Source organism: Capra hircus, chromosome 28 (assembly GCF_001704415.2).
Source record: "Capra hircus breed San Clemente chromosome 28, ASM170441v1, whole genome shotgun sequence".
Classification (NCBI taxonomy): Eukaryota; Metazoa; Chordata; class Mammalia; order Artiodactyla; family Bovidae; genus Capra; species Capra hircus.
In genome coordinates, this window is record NC_030835.1 from 44082956 (window position 1) to 44088955 (window position 6000).

A 6000-nucleotide genomic window follows, 5' to 3' on the forward strand; every position below is an offset into this window, starting at 1 on the left:
CCATGAGGGTGGTGTCATCTGCATATCTGAAGTTATTGATATTTCTCCCGGCAATCTTGATTCCAGCTTGTGCTTCTTCCAGCCTAGCGTTTCTCATGATGTGCTCCGCATATAAGTTAAATAAGCAGGGTGACAATATACAGCCTTGATGTACTCCTTTTCCTATTTGGAACCAGTCTGTTGTTGTGATGCCAATACCCTCAAAATTATTTTCCCTGTTTTCATACTTCTTGATAGTATTTATTAACCAGGGCTGCAGTACATTTAACATGCAAACTGTGTTCTGGAGCAGGGGCTACATTTTCTGATCCAGGGGACTTTTGACCTGGAATCAATAAGCGAAGGTATGAACAACTCTTGAGGAGAAAAAACATCATAGTGCAAAAATCACCTACTTCAGGAAGGTCTTTGACTGCTTGATTTCTAGGCAAAGGAATACTGTTTTCTAGAAAAAAAGATTGGGCTGTTTCTGGTGGTCCACTGGGTTTAAGAAAATCTAGGGGCTCAATATTCTCAAGCTCATCTGCTCAAATATTTCTGTTACTGGTCTCATCAGATCCTCAAGTTCAATCTAGGAAAACTACTATTTTTTTAAATTAAAAAATTTCATTTCAGAGCTTTCCTGGTGGTAAGGAATCGCCTGCCAATGCAGGAGACACACTCAGCCCGTGTGCCACAACTGTTGAGCCTGTGCTCCAGAGCTAGGGAGCCACAGCTACTGAGCCCACTTGCTGCAGGTGCTGAAGCCTGAGTGCCTAGAGCCCATGCTCTGCATGAGAGGAGCCACACACTCAGCTAGAGAAGCACCTATGCAACAGTGAAGCCCCAGCACAGCCAAAAGTAAATAAAGCAAATGATGTTAAAAGTAGAGCTTTTTTCATTTTATTGAAGTGTAATTGATTTACTATGTGTTAATTTCTGCTGTATAGCAAACTGATTCAGTTATACACATATGTACATCATACATGCATGTATATATATATGCATACATTGTTAAAAATACTCTTTTCCATTGTGGTTCATCACAGGATATTGAGCACAGTTCCCTGTGGTATACAGTAGGACTTCGCTGTTTATCCAGTCTGTATAGACATAATAATTTGCATCTGCTGATCCAAACCCCCAGTCTGTCCCTCCCCCAGCTCCCTTTCCCTTGGCAGTCACAAGTCTTTTCTCTGTGTCTGTGAGTCTGTTTCTGTTTTATGGGTAGGTTCATTTGTGTCGTGGTTTAGATTCCACATATGAATGATATCATATGGCGTTTGTCTCTCTCTTTCTGACTTACTTCACTTAGTATGATAATCTCTAGTCACATCCATGTTGCTGCAAATGGCATTATTTTGTTCTTAACTGACTGTGTGTGTGTGTGTGTGTGTGTGTCTCACAGTTGTGTCTGACTCTTTGCAACCCCATGACCTGTACCCTGCCAGGCTCCTCTGTCCATGGAATATTATATATTGTCAACTGCTAATGATCAACCTAGTGATGTATATATGTATATATATATATTATCCATCCATCTGTCAGTGGACATTTAGCTTGTTGCCATGTCTTGGCTATTGTATTGCTATGAACATAGCAGGTGCATATATCTTTTCTGAATTATAGTTTTGTCTGGATATATGCCCAGAATGTGATGACTGGATCATATGGCAGCCCCATTTTTAGTTTTCTGAGGAATCCCCATACTACTCTTCATAGCGACTGCACTAACTTGCTAGCTTACATGCCCACCAACAGTGTAGGAGGGTTCACTTTTCTCCATACCTTCTCCAATATTTGTTATTTGTAGACTTTTTAAAGATGGGCATTCTGATTATAAAAGGCAACTTTTACATTGCCAAGTAAAATAGTTTTCTTTTAATTGTTGCCGAACTTGAATCTTCAGTGAATGAAGACAGTCATCATCTTCTAGTGGAAGAGGTGGGAAAGAGAGAGACAGAGAAGGGAGCTTCCTAACATGGGTTTTGGCCACAGGAGAGAGCCGGTGCTCCAAGGAGTCTGCCTCTGCCAGACGTGGATCATGAAAGGGAGTGTGTGGGAAATTGGGTTTAATGCGACAGGATCAGTACCCCATGGCTTTCCACCTCAACACTAGGTTGATCATTAGCAGTTGACAATCATTTGATAGACTGATTTTTAAAGTACTATTTTTAAAATTCTTTAAAATCCACAGGCTTAGATCCCTTCTGAAAAGTGAGAAAAATGCATACTGTTATGGGTTGAATGGTGTCCCCCCACAGATGTTGGATCCTAACCCTTGGTACGTTAGAATGTTGACCTTATTTGGAAATAGTCTTTACAAAGGTCATCAAGTTAAAATGGGGTCGTTAGGGTGACCTAATCTTATGCAACTGGTGTCCATATAAAGAGTAAATTTGGACACAGACATACACGCAGGGGGAAGACCACATGAGGTGAAGGCAGAGATTGGGGTGATGTCCAGCTAAGGGACACCAAAGATGGCCAGCAAGCCGCCAGGAATGAATGGAGAAACCTGAACAGATTCCCCACGCAGCCCTTGGAAGAAGCTCACCCTGTGCACGCCTGGTCTGGCACTTCTGGCCTCCAGGTCTGTGAGGCAGCTCACTCCTGCTGTCTCAGCCACCCAGTGGCTCTTTTGCTACTGCAGTCCAAGCAGACTACCACACGTGCAGACGCATCTCACCATGGAAACATCCACGGCTTTCCTTTCTGTCTCGTTTCCATTTGCTGTGTTTCCCACACCTGTTTTCTGCTTCTTGCAATCTCTCTGTACCTCACCCCCCTGCCCTGCAAAATCTCCCACTTTTGGTTTCCTTTGGGATTGTGGCTGCGCATGAATTTAGGACCCAAGGGACTTGAGATCTTAGGGACAGATGAGATGTTAGCAACTGTCTGGTTCCACCCCAAGTTTCTCAGCTCAGAGAATACAGGGCCTGGTTTAGAGAAACCCAGCAAAAGCAGATACCAGGGCTTCCCCTGGGGGCAGGGCAAGTTTTGCAGTGTGGGGAAACCCAACCCCACTAAGCCTGGGTAAGTTCAGCCCCTCTGGTCAATGGAGAGGCTCTAAGGTATAATTCTGGAGGATGTTTGGAACCCCTTGTGGAGAGGTGAGGCTCTCCTGCTGGAGCAAGGATGCGGAGACAGGCTGCCGGGAACCTCCACCTGTGACCCTAGCCCCTGCAGAGCACTCACCTCTGGGGGGTCCTCAGGAAGGTGGACATGGGGCCTGGAGGCTACCTGCCGGGGTCTAAGCCCAGTTTCCTCCCTGTGAAAGGAGGACAGCCCATTACTCAGAGGGTTGTTCTGTGCACTGCTACTGGAGTAACCTCTGCTATGCAGAGAAGGTCTTTGTTCTAAGTGGGCAGTGCAAATCTAACAAGGAGTGTCAGCTTGTAACATTCCGCAGCCCCATCCAGCCGAGGCATTGATGTCCCTGGACCACACTGACCCTCCAGCCGAGGCTCAGCCCCTAGGAGTTTCTACGCTGCTCTGAGTAGCTGATGGCTGTGTCCTGAGTCTCCATGGCAGCCCGAGGTCTCATCTGTGTGTGGAAACTGGCCTGACTCTCAGGGCTGGCTCTCGAAGTGCAGATGGGCCCATGGGCTCTTTACCAGGTTTCTGTCTGGATTTCCTGGTTTACAATCCACAAGCAACAGCAGCAACTAATGGTTTTTGAGCACTTGTTGAATGCAGGGAATAACAGGCAGGAACAGAGCTGTAGCCTTCAGCAGGGACTCCTGACCTAGACTGAGGAAGGGAGTGATGGAAGGAGATTCCCCAAAGGTGAAGTGAGCTCTCCCAGGCCATCCCTGGGACTGAGCTCTGATCTAAACTCACCCAGAGGCTGTGTCCTCGGTCCTGTTTCTGAGGCAGGTGGCTGGGCTCTGCCCTGGTCACAGCCCACCTGGACCGGGACCCAGTGCTGCTGCCCTGGCCCACCTGCCACATCGTGATGCCAGCCACTGCCCCCGCTGGCCCCAGGGGTCCCCACGTCACCCACCCATTTGAGGGCTGGGCCCGTAGGCCTTTTCTGGCTGTGGCTGTTTGGGTCCTTTCCCAATAGCTTGACTGAGATCCTAGCTGTCCTCCTGGCTGAGCTCATTTAAATGAGGGGTTCAGAATGAGTCTTGTTCAGAGGTGCCACTTTGGCCTATGGATTACTTTGAGCTGAAGTCAGTTAAGGCCGAAAAAATTCAGGAAAATTTTTGCTTGTTTGATTTTTTTTCAGGAAAATGACAGTGTTAGTTGCTCAGTCATGTCTGACTCTTTGTGACGCCATGACTGTAGTCCACGAAGTTCCTCTCTCCAAGGAATTCTCCTCAGGCGAGAGTACTGGATTGAGCAGCCATTCCCCCTTCTCCAGGGGATCTTTCTGACACAGGGATTGAACCCAGGTATCCTATGTTTTAGGCAGATTCTTTACAGCCTGAGCCACGAGGAAAGCCGTCAGTTAAGTGCTCAGTCGTGTCCGACTCTGCGACCCTATGGACTGCAGCACGCTAGGCTTCCCTGTCCATCACCAACTACTGGAGCCTATTCAAACTCATATCCGTTGTGTCAGTGATGCCATCCAACCATCTCATCCTCTGTCATCCCCTTCTCCTCCCACCTTCAGTCTTTCCCAGCATCAAGGGTCTTTTCCAATGAATTGATTCTTTGCATCCGGTGGCCAAAGTATTGGAGTTTCAGCTTTAGCATCAGTAATTCCAATGAATGTTCAGGACTGATTTCTTTTAGGATTGACTAGTTTGACTTCCCTGTAGTCCAAGGGACTCTCAAGAGTCTTCTCCAACACCACAACTTAAAAGCATCAGTTCTTCAGTGCTCAGCTTTCTTTACAGTCCAACATGACCACTGGAAAAACCATAGCTTTGACTAGACAATGCAGGAGACCCGGGTTCGAGCCCTGGGTTGGGAAGATCCCCTGGAGAAGGAAATGGCAACCCACTCCAGTACTATTGCCTGGAAAATCCCATGGACAGAGGAGCCTGGTAGGCTACAGTCCATGGGGTCGCAGAGTCAGACACGACAGAGCGACTTCACTTCACTTGACTAGAAAGACCTTTGTTGGTAAAGTATTATCTTTGCTTTTTAATATGGTGTTTAGGTAGGTCATAGCTTTTCTTCCAAGGAGCAAACATCTTTTAATTTCATGGCTGCAGTCACCATCTGCAGTGATTTTGGAACCCCCCAAAATAAAGTCTCTCACTGTTTCTCCATCTGTTTGACATGAAGTGATGAGACTGGATGCCATGATCTTAGTTTTCTGAATGTTGAGCTTTAAGCCAACTTTTTCACTCTCCTCTTTCACTTCCATCAGGAGGCTGTTAGTTCTTCATTTTCTGCCATAAGGGTGGTGTCATCTGCATATTTGAAGTTATTGATATTTCTCCCAGCAATCTTGATTCCAGCTTGTGCTTCATCTAGCCCAGTGTTTCTCATGATGTACTCTGCATATAAGTTAAATAAGTAGGGTGATAATATACAGCCTTGACGTACTCTTTTCCCTATATGGAACCAGTCTGTTGTTCCATGTCCAGTTCTAACTGTTGCTTCTTGACCTGTAACCTTAACTGCTGGAAGAATTTAGAAAGAGGTCCAGGAAGAGAACCATTATCAGAGATGACCACAGAGAGTGTCGCCAGCTGTGGTGAGCTGGGGACCTGGCAGCGCCTGTATGTCCAGAGACTTCTCTGTGTTCCATTGTCTCCCATGGCCTGGCAAACACTTACTCTTCCTGGTCCTCCTGTGAATTGTCTTCCTCCCCTTTGGAGCCCAGACTCCCGGTCCCTTCCTCTTAATTCAGAATGGTGTGTGAGCCTCGATTGCCTATAAGAGAGACTCATGTTGTCTTTGTGGGGCTCCTGCATGTGTGGAATTAAATTTGTTTTCTCCTGTTAATCTGTCTTATGTCGGTTTAATTGCTAGACCAGCCAGAAGGACCTAGAAGGACAGAGAAAAAATTTTTTCCCTCACAAAATGAAGGAAGGATTTTCTGCAGATGGTATTTTAATC